This window comes from Callithrix jacchus, chromosome 7 (assembly GCF_049354715.1).
Source record: "Callithrix jacchus isolate 240 chromosome 7, calJac240_pri, whole genome shotgun sequence".
Classification (NCBI taxonomy): domain Eukaryota; kingdom Metazoa; phylum Chordata; class Mammalia; order Primates; family Cebidae; genus Callithrix; species Callithrix jacchus.
Genome location: NC_133508.1, coordinates 138,628,553 through 138,641,467, shown reverse-complemented (window position 1 = coordinate 138,641,467; position 12,915 = coordinate 138,628,553). Strand labels below are relative to the sequence as shown.

The 12,915-nt window shown below is 42.7% G+C and overlaps 1 long non-coding RNA gene across 1 annotated transcript; it reads right to left on the bottom strand.

Moving 5' to 3' along the window:
• Positions 1–2,395: 2,395 nt before the first annotated feature.
• LOC118143054 (uncharacterized) lies at positions 2,396–11,215 on the bottom strand. The gene is made up of 3 exons (XR_013520288.1): positions 10,290–11,215; positions 7,511–9,522; positions 2,396–4,285 (listed from the first exon to the last, which is right to left on the bottom strand). It is a non-coding gene; the product is annotated as an uncharacterized LOC118143054 (long non-coding RNA).
• Between the last annotated feature and the right edge of the window lie 1,700 nt (positions 11,216–12,915).

Sequence of the window (12,915 nt, the reverse complement as noted above, 5' to 3'; positions counted from 1 at the left end):
GATGTTGTGACACAGAATTAAAAATCCACATACATTTGATTGATGAAACATTAGACCTAGAAGATTTCCAGTTTAAAATGGGATGCACCTGTCTTCTCTTCCTTCCCACAAATCCTGGAAGTACAAGTTCACTTTTCGCTGCAGTAGGTAAACCTTGGTAGAAATTTTGAGAACTAATTGCTCTTTACTGGGATTCATCTAACAGATTCATTCATCAAATAAAGATGTGAAGATGTAAGAAAACAATGATGGACCTGGATGTGAGTAAAAATTTTATTCAGTGGCATAAAGCCAAAAAAAAGGCAAACGGACAGAAGATACTAAAACCTGGCGTGAGAAGAGAGTAACCAAGCAGTATAATCCAAGACAAATAAATCACCCCAGAAGTTTAATGATGGGGGCAGTGGCCTTCCTGACTAGTGACAGAATCCAGAGATCCTTCTTTCAGCCACAGAAAATCCCAGCCTGCTATCGCCAGCAGATGGGCAAGGAGACAGGCCTGTCTGCCACTTGCCCCACTGTTAGAAGGAAATCCCTGTCAATTCCCAGCGCAAGTCATTCCACATAGACTTTTTTGTGATTATTGAATGTCATTTCTCTGATTAAAATGATCTGAATTGTTTTGCTCAGTCGGATCATTTGGTGTTTGGAATACTGTGACATTCAACGAAACCTCGAATGTTGAACGAGGATGAGGCAATATCTAATTAAATTCATTTGAATCACTGTGAAGCCATCATCGAGGATTTTGTGCTTCTCAATTAATTGTCCTAATGACAATAAAATTATGACTTTTTTTCTTGGCAATCCCAAATGTAGAAATCCCAAAACAAGCCTGTGAGTTTTGATGCACAGGTCACTGCAACTAAATTAAAAATCTATGCCTTGGTAATTCTCAAAAAAGACAAAAGTACATTTGAGCTGAATGATTTCCACCTGAATGAACATTTATGATCTTGCTCACTCTAATGTGCACCAGATAAAGAACTAGACAGGCATATCTGTGGCAGGAAGGAGATCCCTGATAACATGGTGGTTGCAGCTGGAGAAAGAGCACTAGTTTACTCTCAGTTTAATCCGAATGCAACAGCCTGGCAAACATTCCCCGTTTGCCCCTACATGCACTCTGTTCCATTCCCCTGCTGCAGTCCCCAGGGGGCTGATCTTCATGGACTGTGCCAACCACCGTGCCTTGCCCTCTGACTTATGATTGAGTTTGGGCAATGGGAGGACTTGGCAGGGATGGGAGGATGGGAGACCCTGAAGCGAAGGTATTTATTCCCCAAATCTCTCTCTTTGGGGCGGTGGGTTGGTCCTGCCTCCTCTCAGGCTGTCTCTTATAGATTCCTCCAGTATCCCAGGTTCCTGAAATTGCTCAGTCCCTTGTTTATTTGGACTAGGTTCTTGTCATTCATTGTTCCTGGCTCAGGAGGCCTTACCAAGCCTCAGTGGTTTCACTTAACCCTCAACCCAGCTCTAGGCTCTGTAAACAATATCTTCATTCAGTGCTCCATTACTGATGTGCCATGTGTCTCTCATTGGGACTATGACTCATGCGGCTCATGTAGTCTATCAAACAGTATATGATATAATTCCATAGAACGCACAGGAAAAGCACTCAGTCCTGGAGGAGAGAATTCCATGTATCTAAGCCCAGAGGTAACAATATCAACAACCAAGGTTGGTTAGGAAACCAGAGTCACTGTGACTTTGGATATTTATTTTGTAGAATTACACATATCTAATTGTGGCAAATACTAGGAAAGTCATATGCAGAAGAGAGAGTTGGAGGAAGGGAGATAGAGTCACCATCCGGCCCTTCTGAAGCGCTGGTTCAGGGTGGACAAACGTAGGCTTGCAGGGAAAACTAAGAGAGTTTACTGAGACTGCAAAGGGAATGTCCTTAATAGGGGTAGGGGAAACTATGGCCCCTGATTAGTTCCACCTCTGGGGAATGGTCAAACACCTGGTTTTGAAACTGGTTTTGAAGCCAGGTCTAGTAGTCATAAAGAAGAGCTAGACAAGAAATACAGAAGAGAAGTGACGAGTTTGAATCTCCTGGGCACTTCAGAATCTGTCTATTCTCCATATATTTGACTTCAAGAACTCCCAAGATGATGACTAGTCATTTACTTGTACTTTCTAAACCTTGTACGAATTTCCCCCACACCAACTGTGTTCAGGAGACATAAAGGGAATGGCATTCTGGGAAATGTAGTTCCGTTTTAACCAAGTGATATGGCACACTTTGCACCAGAGTTTCCGGAGGAAAAGGACTGGTTATGCATTCATTCATTCACTCATTTAAATAAGAAACGCATTGTGCCAGAAACACTCTAGGCACTCAGCTCACAGAGCTTCAAATAGTCTTAATGGAATTTAAAACATAGTGGAACAGACGTTATAAACACATTTCAAACACCGTAGTCTATAATTATGAACATGACAGTGCTGTGAAGGAAAATTAAGATGGGCCCATGAGAGAAAATGACAAAGTAAGAACAAGGGACACTGAGTGGTAGGGACCTCACTGAGAGACACGTAAGCTAAGACATCAAAAATGAAGAGTGAAGTAAAAATATTTTTTTCTGGAAAAAAGTTTTTTCCAGGAAAAAAAAAATGAAAAGCGAGTAGCCCCATCTCAAAATGCCCTGAAAAGGGGTAAGTACACGTGCAACAACCTCTTCCTTACTTGCCATTTTATCTTAAACCCACTTCAAGCAGATTTCTATTTCTACTTCTTCACTAAAACTCACAACGTCAGGCTTTGCTCAACCCCCTCAATGCCAAATGCAGTGGTTAATTCACAGTCCTCATCTCACTTGACCTCAACCTGCTGAACACCCCTGCCTTCTTGAAACACTGTCTTCACCTGGATCCCAGAGCATCCTCATTTGTTTCTACCTAATAGAAGGTGATATGCTGCATGAGAGGAAGGGCTTTGGCTTGTTCACTGCTGTATCTCTAGTGCCAAGAACGATGCCTGGAGCAAAATAGGCAGTACATAATTGTTGGAGGAATTGAAGGAGTCCAGGAAGAGGCAGTCTAGTAAGACAGAAAAATGAACAAGAACAAGTGATGTTTTGGGAACTAAGTGAAACAACAATCTCAAGAAAGAAGAGTGATCAGTGATTTAAAGGCTGGAGAGTTGGCCTTTGGGCTTGGCAATGTGGAAGATTTTGGTGAAGGTTTTGTGGAGTGTTGAGGTCAAAAGTTCAGGCTAGAGTGGGTTCAAAAGAGAATAGAAGAGGAATGAACGGTCGCAACTTTGGTCAGCTCTTTTGAGAAGTGTTGCTTTCTGGGAGATCATAAAATGAGCAGTACCTGAAGGTAGATATAAGGGAAAGTAGCGTTCCTTTTTATGTATTTGTTTTTTAAGGAGATCTGTATCCTGATGGACAGTATGATAGATAAATGAAGTCTGAATTTGTGTAATGGAGAGGGTTATATTGCTGAAATGATGTCCTTTAGCACAAGAGAAGAAATAGGATTCTGTGGGTAGGTGAACTGGTGAGCTGTGGAGAAGTTTATGTAGCAAGAGCAGAGGAGGGTACTGGTACGAATAGACTAGTAGGTGTGGTGGGGAATGTTCTAGATGGTCTCCTGTGATTTGTCCCTATTGCTGGAGTCTTCTTTTCTACCCAGACTCTAAACACTGGAGTGCCCCAAGGCTCAGACATTAGCTTGCTGCTTCTCGTATACTCATTTGCTAAGATGATATCATTTAGTCTCCTGGCTTAAAATATGCTACTCATTTCCAAATGTTTTCCTCCTGACCCAACCTCTCCTCAAACTCCAGACTCAGACCCAACTGCCTACCCAATATCTGTTTAATATCTAATGAGCATCTTAAGCTTAATGTGTCTAGATCTGAATAACTGATTTCTTACTTTCCTTCCCAAATCAGCTCTTCATCCTTAACCATGTATGTAGATCACCATGCACAGAGTTGCTGAAGCCAAAACTGTTGACACCTCCCGTAATGATTTTTTTCTCCCATTGTCACTTTACATTCAAGCCATAAGCTAGGCCAGCAGTAACTTAAAATACATCTGAAATCCCAGTACTTCTTACACATCCCTTTATATCATGCTAATGTGAACCACCAACATTTTTCACCTGTGTTGCAGAAGAGTACTCTTATGGTCTCTGCTTCCACTTCTGTCTCCCTTTAGTAAAACTTCCGCCCAGAATCCACAGTGATTCTTTGATTAGGCAAATCTGATCATGTCTCTTTCCTGCTTGTCTTGGTTCTTTTTGTGTTGCTAGAAGAAAATACCTGAACCTGGGTAATTGATAAAGAAAAGATGTTTATTTGGCTCATGATTCTGGTGGCTGTAAAGTCCAAGATTAGGCAGAGAACACACGTGAGAAAGGAAGCCAGAGAATGAAATTGAGGAAGCCAGATCCTTTTTAACAATCTGCTCTCATGGTAACTAATCCATTCTCCAGAGAGCAAGAACTCACTCACCACCAAGGAAGGGCATTATTCTGTTCATGAAGGATCCATGAGGGATCCGCGCCCATGATGAAAACATCTGCCACTAGGTTCCACCTTCAAACACAGCCACACCGGCAATTCAGCTTTTGCATGAGTCATGGCTGCAATGAACCACATCCAAACCATATCCCTGCTTAAGATTCTTCACTGGTTTTCCGAAACATAAAATCCTAAGTCCTTTCCATTACCTACAAGGTCATCCTGGACCAAGATGATCTGGGTCAAGATTAGCTCTCTAACTCATCTTAACCAAGAGAGGCTTTCCCCGACCAACAGATCTAAAGTAGCACATTCCTCATACAAGCTCCTCCTTTGCTTTGATCTTTTTCATTGTATTTACCACTTTCTGATATCATGTCATGTATATTCATTTATTGTCTATCTCCCTGTTCTTTCCAATATAAAGTAGACTCTATAAGAGCAAAGAATTGTCTGTTTTGTTCACCATGTATTTCCAGCACTTGTGCCATGAATTAAAGAAATGGGAGGTGTTAAAGAGTTCTGAAAAAGGGAATGAAATAATATAATCAAAAGATTAGAGGGAGGTGAGAATGGAAGCAGGGATGGCAGTTAGGGGCTCTTGGAATCATCTGGGCTACATGAGGTTGACTGGGACTCAGGTGAAAGAAGCAGAGATATTAAGAAGAGAATGTTGCAAGATTTATGCCCTTCAAAGTTGTCCACCTATTTTTGTTTGAGCCTCGGTTCTCTGTCCCATTTACAAATTTGATTTCATGAAGATTTATCATGGCCAAATATTTATTGAATGTCTTTATGCAGGATAATGGGATGTTAGAACTGGAAGTGGGCTTGATTTCTTCATTCTACAGATGAGAAAACTGAGCCTCAGAGAGGTTCCACGCAGAGCCTCTTGGCTCATTAGTGAAAGAGTCAAGAACTAGAACGTGGTTAGTCTTATTCTTGTTCCTGTGCTCTTTCCACCACCGCAATAGTTGTATTGCAGAATTATCTTGGAAAAACTACATGTACTTACATTAAGAACTTTGAAACTGCTCATTGTTGTAAAAATAACTTGTCATGTGGTTATGAAAGTTCAGTTTAGGCCTCTTGCACAATTTCAATTGTGTTTTGGGCTGTGCTGAGAAGTCCTAAGAGGACACAACAGATTTTCATTTGGATCTTTCAGCCCGACAGCTTCAAACTGATAGTGCGATGTTCAGTATATCATTCCAGAATTATTAATTTAGGGCTTATCCACTCCCCCTTTCCTGGATGCCCCTCCTAAATATCCACTCAATCTTTGAGGCAGGAGCTTAAAAAATGAGATTATATCCAGCAGTTTAGAGACATTGCAAAATAAACCACATAATGAGTAAACCAGATAGGCTGCACACAGATAAAGAAAACAATTTTTTTTCACACTAATGTAGATTCATTGCCTCACAGACTATTAATGTAAACTTTATCCTTCGAACCACCTAGCAACAATATCTCATCATTAAGCATAATAAATGCTGAGGGCATTTCCCACCTCTCTATAAAACCACAGCACAGTTTTTCTCCCTTCTTCATATTATGTAGACCTAATTTGCACAGAGTCCAGAAGTGTTTCATTAATCCACTTAAATAGGTTGCTTTTTCCTAATGAGCTCACCTACACAAAAGTACCTAGGAGCTTTCCTCTCCTGGTGGGAAGATGTGTGATTCTGACACAGAGTGAGGAAGAAAAATAAAAAGGTAATTCATTTGGGGCTGATGGCCTGAGAAGGTGACAAACACATGGGTGGAAAGGGTATTGTTTCTACCAGTATCTACTTGAATTTCTACAAAAGTTTGGCCTTTTTTACGCCCCTTGAGGTTGAGCGGGACAGAGACAGGCTGTGAACACATCCATCCCTAAGTATAGCCTCACTCTGGCTCACTCTACTCTTCCCATGCTGCACCCTGCCCCGAGTAATCTCTGCTGAAGCATTTGTATCATTTAGCATGCACTCTAATAACATGAGAGTATAAGAAAGAGAGCTGTTACGAATTTAATTGTGTCCCCTTCAAATTCATATGTTGAAGTGCTAAGCACTGGTACCTCAAAATGTGACCTTATTTGGAAATGGGGTGGTTGCAGATGTGATTAGTCAAGACTAGGTCAGGCTGGTGTAGGGTGGGCCCCTAATTAAATGTAACTGGTGTCTTTACAAAAAGGAGAATTTTAGACACAGAAACACACACAGGGAGAATGCCACGTGAAGATTACAGCTATGCTGCTGCAGCAGCCAAGGACTACAGAGGCCAGGAGATAGCCTTGGAGTGGATCCTTCTCTAGTGCCTTCAGAGGAGGCATGACCCTGCAGGGACCTTGATCTTCGAGTTCTGGCCTCAAGAACTATGAGACCATAAATTTCTGCTACTTAAGCCACTGGGTTTGTGGTACTTTATTATGACATCCCTGGCAAACAAATACAGGAGCTATTATCAAAGAAAGCCAGTGTTGATTGCACGGGTCTAGCTCTATCTCAGTGCACAGCATCCAGTGTGAGCTTTCTGACATGTAAATGAGGTCACCTCACATGCCTGCGTAAAAGCCTCCAGTGGCTACTGTCACCCTCCTTTCCCCGCCTATAAGATCTACCAGATCTGCTCCCAGAAACTCTCTTCCTTTTCACCGCTCCAACCACAAGGGGCCCTTGTATTTCTCCAAACACTAAGCACTCAGATATTCACTTTTTTTTTTCTTCTCACTTAAATTAGGTCTCTGCCAAAAAAAGCAATTTCCTCATAAAGCCGCCTTTGATCACCACATTCAAATAACACTTTCCTCACTTATTTTGCCTTTTCTTCCCTCCATAACAAGTGTTATGGAGGCAAACATTACGTACCTGTGTCTTACTCATCATCATCTGCAAGCAGATATGTTTTTCAAGGGTAGGAATCGTGTCAGGTCCATTGTTGTAACCTCAAAGGCTAGAATTATAGAGTTTGTAGAAGGAGCTCGATACACATTTGTTGAAGGAAAGAATGAAAAAATGAAGGAATGGATGATTTGCCACATACTCTGGGATTTTAGGGTTTTAAGTTTTTGACAGCTACGTCCAGGGCATGCCTGGTTGTGAGTTTCGCTTTTCTCTGTGTTCCTGTGTGGTTGAGCCTGCATCACACATACTGGACACTTCTCCCACTCTTCCTTTCTTCCTCTTTCTCTCTCCCAACAATCCGAGCCTCAAGAAAGGCGTTTCCTAAATGAGGAAAGGCGCAAAGAAAATGAGCTTCCCTGGGAACACCTCCTTCTCTTATTCATCCTTGTATTCCCTGCAGAGGCTGGTATAGAGTGGGCTCAGTAAATATTGATTAAAGGAAACAATAGGAAATTATTTTTTAGTAAGAACTACATTTTAGATTCCTTTAAGTTTCTCTGAAGTAACACAAGCCTTTCAGATAGGACTCATCTTTAGGTCCAATGACCATTCAATGCACCAATCTGTCGTAGGCAGCTGGTTGGATGGCCCCCAACAATTCCTTTGTCGTGGTGTTCATCCTGTATAAGCCCCTCCCCTTGAGCATGAGCTGGATTTAGTAACTCAACACTAAGGGATAGAATAGAGTTGAGTGCTGGGCTGTCACTTCTAAGATGGTTATAAAAAGACCACCGCATATTCTCACTCATAGGTGGGTGATGAAAAATGAGAACACATGGACACAGAACGGGGAGTACTAAACACTGGGGTCTATTGGGGGGAAAAGGGGAGGGCCAGTGGGAGGGGGAGGTGGTGAGGGATAGCCTAGGGAGAAATGCCAAATGTGGGTGAAGGGGAGAAGGAAAGAAAAGCACACTGCCATGTGTGTTCCTACGCAACTGTCTTGCATGCTCTGCTCATGTACCCCAAAACCTAAAATCCAATAAAAAAAAAAAAAAAAAGAACAGCTTTCATCTCAAGTGCTTTTGCTCTTTCCCTCTTGGATGCTTATTTTGGGAGAAGCCAGATGCCATGTTGTGAGGCAGCCATGTGGAGAGGTCCAGAGGAGTGAACTGTGGAGCAGACTCCCCCAGTTGGGCCTGGAGATGACTATGGCCTGGCTGACACGTTGATAGAAGCCTCATGGGAGACCCGAAGTCAGTAATACACAGCGAATCTGCTCCTGGATTTCTTACCCACAGAAACCGTGAAATAATAGTTGTTTGCTGTACCCAACTGCGAAGTTTGGGAGTACAGAATTTTTCGGGTAGCAGTGGATCCCTAACACATGGTGCTGTGGTAGAGCATTTGATTGGGGTTCCATTTGTGCATCATTTTGAAAGGATCACTAATGTGAAAAGTTAACTCAAGGCTGGGCATGGTGGCTCACACCTGTAATCCCAACACTTTGGGAGGCCAAGGCAGGTGGATCACCTGAAATCAGGAGTTCAAAACCAGCCTGGCCAACATGGTGCTACCCTGCCTCTACTAAAAACACACACAAAAAAATTAGCCAGATGTGGTGGCAGGCACCTGAGGCAGGAGAATTGCTTCAACTCGGGAGGCAGAGGTTTGCAGTGAGCCAAGATTGAGCCATTGCACTGCAGGCTGAGTGACAAGAGTGAAACTCCTTCTCAAAAAATAAATCAACTCAAGAAGTTTCTTCTAAAGGCTAAACATATTTAAAGGGAACTTTTAACATATCTGAGTTTTCACAATTTGTAACACTTATTTTTGCATGCATATTTAAAGTAGTGGTCAACATGCAATTTTAGATTCTCTTATTTACTGAATGTCTACTCTGTCAGGCACATTTCTAAAAATTTTACAGCTATGGCTGACACAGTGGCTCATACCTGTAATTCCAGCTTTTTGGGAGGCCAAGGTGGACAGATCCGCTGTGGTCAGGAGTTTGAGACCAGCCTGACCAACATGGAGATACCCATCTCTACTAAAAATACAAAATTAGATGGGTGTGGTGGTGCATGCCTGAAATCCCAGCTACTCAGGAGGTTGAGGCAGGAGAATTGCTTGAACTCGGGAGGCAGAGGTTGCAGTGAGCTGAGATTGCACCATTGTACTCCAGCGTGGGCGACAAGAGTGAAACTCCATCTCGGAAAAAAAAAAAAAATTACAGCTAATCTTTCATTTAATCCTCACAAACCCCCCTGAACTAAGGTGCTATCATAATCCCATTCTAACTATGGAGAAACAGAGGACTAGGCAGTGTAAGCATCTTGCCCAAGGTCATACAGCTAAAAAGTGGTAGAGTCAGGCAGTCTGGTTCCAAAGTCTTAACCACTAGTTTATACTGCTTTTTAGACAAAAAGATCATATAGATTCGTAAAACATGTCAAATAGCCTTGAAAAGCAACCCTAGTGTAGAAGACTTACTAAACTAGGACAGGATTTTTCATGATTAAAAGATGGGATGATGTCAGTCTGTAACGAATTCTCAGAAGGATTATAGGAGATAAATGAGATAATATACAACAATTACCTAGCATGCTGTCTGGCAGATGCCGGTACAAAAAGAACAGCCAAAGGAGAAAAGGAGAAGGACTAAAAATTATCATTGGAAAAAAAATTCACTTTCAGCAGAGAGGTCATTTGGATCACTAGAAAATCCATCATCCATGTCTAGGTAACAGGTTGATGGGTGCAGCAAACCACCATGGCACATGTACACCTATGTAACAAACTTGCATCTGCACGTGCATCACAGAACTTAAAGTTAAAAAAAAGAAAGAACAAGAAAATCCACAAGTATTTCCTGATCAGACTCCTGAGTCATTGCTATTCTTATTGACTTGTTTCAAATTCATCACGACAGGCTGACAGCAAGAGGTGCAAGGATTGTGACTCACTCATATTCTCACCTGATCTAGGATCCCAGCAGTCACCCAGAATGATTCCCAGAAGAAAGGCCTCAAGAACGGAGGAAATAATTGTGGAGTCGGAGGCTCTTGAGTGCTGATGTAAGAGAGAGGAACAGAGACAGCATTTATTGACTTGGAGCTGGGACACCCAAGTTCGAGTCTTTACCTTGACACTATTTTCTACCTGCATGACCTTGGACAAGCCAGATCATGAGTTGGACACATTGGCTATTCTAGAGTTCACCTTCCCTCCTATTCGGCACTCTCAACGTGGACCCCAACATCCGTTAGAGAACAGGGTGTGGAGTGGCTTTTGTGTACACTCTGTTTCTGCACCACGGCCTCTCCCCATCTGGCCATGCGCCTGGGGATTTGTAGTTGCATTGTGCCTAGAAATTCAGGGACTGAGAGAGCTAGTGTGTCCAGAGTGCTTCAGAAAAAAGTTTGTTTTCTGTCACTGTTTCCCTCAATCTGGTTTAATCAATGGCACCGAATGAGAGATGGAATTCCTTTACGATATCCTTTCTGGGACTTGCTCATTACTTAGAATACGGTGGCTTCCAAAGTCTGCCAGACCAGATATGGGTGCATAACATTTCTAATCAGAGTCCAACCAATCCCAGCAAACTAGTTTCTGTGAAAAATGAAGTGACTAATGGACTCAGTCTAAATGATTATGAGCTAAGTAAAAATTCCATTTTCCTAGTCAAAATAATGTACAGCCGTTAGCTTCAACTTCTGAGGTTGTTTGTGGGTTTGCATATTAATCTTCCTGAACATGTATACCTTTTACTCTGTCCATAATTTGAGTGATGAAATTAAACTATGTGTAAAAAAAAACATAAACTCTCAATAATATTCAAAATAAAGGCTACAAGTACATAATTTTGTACCTGAGTATCTTATCTTTCATAAGGGGAGGGAAACCAACATTTCTTGCATACCTACTACGTGTGAGGCTCTGTACTAGGGGCTTTTCTCATGTTATTATTTATTCTTCATAACAGCTCTCTCAGGCACTTTTAAAGATCTCTTTATTTATTTATTTCCTTACTTGAGACAGAGTCTTGCTCTGTCACCCAGGCTGGAGTATAGCAGTGCGATCTCGGCTCACTGAAACTTCTGCCTCCCAGGTTCAAGCGATTCTCCTGCCTTAGCCTCCTGAGTAGCCAGGAATACAGGTGCATGCCACCACAGCTGCCTAATTTTTGTATTTTTCATACAGACAGGGTTTCACCATGTTGGTCAGGCTGGCCTCTAACTCCTGACCTTATGATCCGCCCACCTTGGCCTCCCAAAGTGCTGGGGTTACAGGTATGAGCCACTGCACCTGGCCTAATGATCTCTTTATTACAGAAGAGGAAATGGATCCTCATGGGAGAAATGGCCAGATGTGTGATTATATACTGATTCATGGGCTGTAGCCAATAATTTGGCTGGTTGGTCAGGGACTTGGAAGAAGCATGATTGGAAAATTGGTGACAAAGAAATCTGGGGAAGACGTACGTGGATGGATTTCTCTGAGTGATCAAAAACTGTGAAGAAATTTGTATCCCATGTGAGTGTTCACCAACAAGTGACCTCAGCAGAGGAAGATTTTAATAATCAAGTGGATAGGATGACCTGTTCTGTGGACACCACTCAGCCTCTTTCCCCAGCCAGCCCTATCATTGTTCAATGGGCCCATGAACAAAGAGGCCATGGTGGCAGGGATGGAGGTTACATATGGGCTCAGCAACATGGACTCCCACTTGCCAAGGCTGACCTGGCCATGGACTCTGCTGGGCGCCCAATTTGCTAGCAGCAGCTACCAACACTGAGCCCTCGATATGGCACCATTCCTCGGGGTGAACAGCCAGCTATCTGGTGGCAGGTAGATTATTACTGGACCTCTTCCATCATGGAAAGGGCAGAGGTTTGTCCTCACTGGAATAGACACTTACTCCGGATATGGATTTGCCTATCCTGCATCAATCCTTCTGTCAAGACTACCAACCATGGACTCACAGAATGCCTTATCCACCACCATGGTATTCCACACAGCATTGCATCTAATCAAGGCACTCACTTTACGACTTAAGAAGTGCAGCAGTGGGCTTGTGCTCATGGAATTCACTGGTCTTACCATGTTCCACATCATACTGAAGCAGCAGGATAGAAAGTTAGGATGGCCTTTTCAAGGCACAGTTACAATGCCAATTAGGTGACAATACTTGGCAGGGCTGGGACAAAATTCTTTAGAAGGTCGTGTATGCTCTGAATCAGCATTAAATATATGGTACTGTTTCTCCCATAGCCAGGACTCACAGGTCCAGGAATTAAGGGGTAGAAGTGGAAGTGGCACCACTCACCATCACCCCTAGTGATACATTAGCAAAATTGTTGTTTCCTGTTCCCACAATATTATGCTCTGCAGCCTAGTGGTCTTAGTTCCAGAGGGAGGAATGCTGCAGATGCGGGTACAGCCCAGCATGAGATTTACACCCTCTCTCCAGGATTTTCAAGGGCCAGCCAGAGCTCACTAGATGCCACTGGAACCGCGATGCTTTTCAAGGCATGGACCCCTCTCTCTAGGTGAACCCAATTTCAGGGCACCCTGACCTTCGCAAAGAGAAGGGAACTCTCC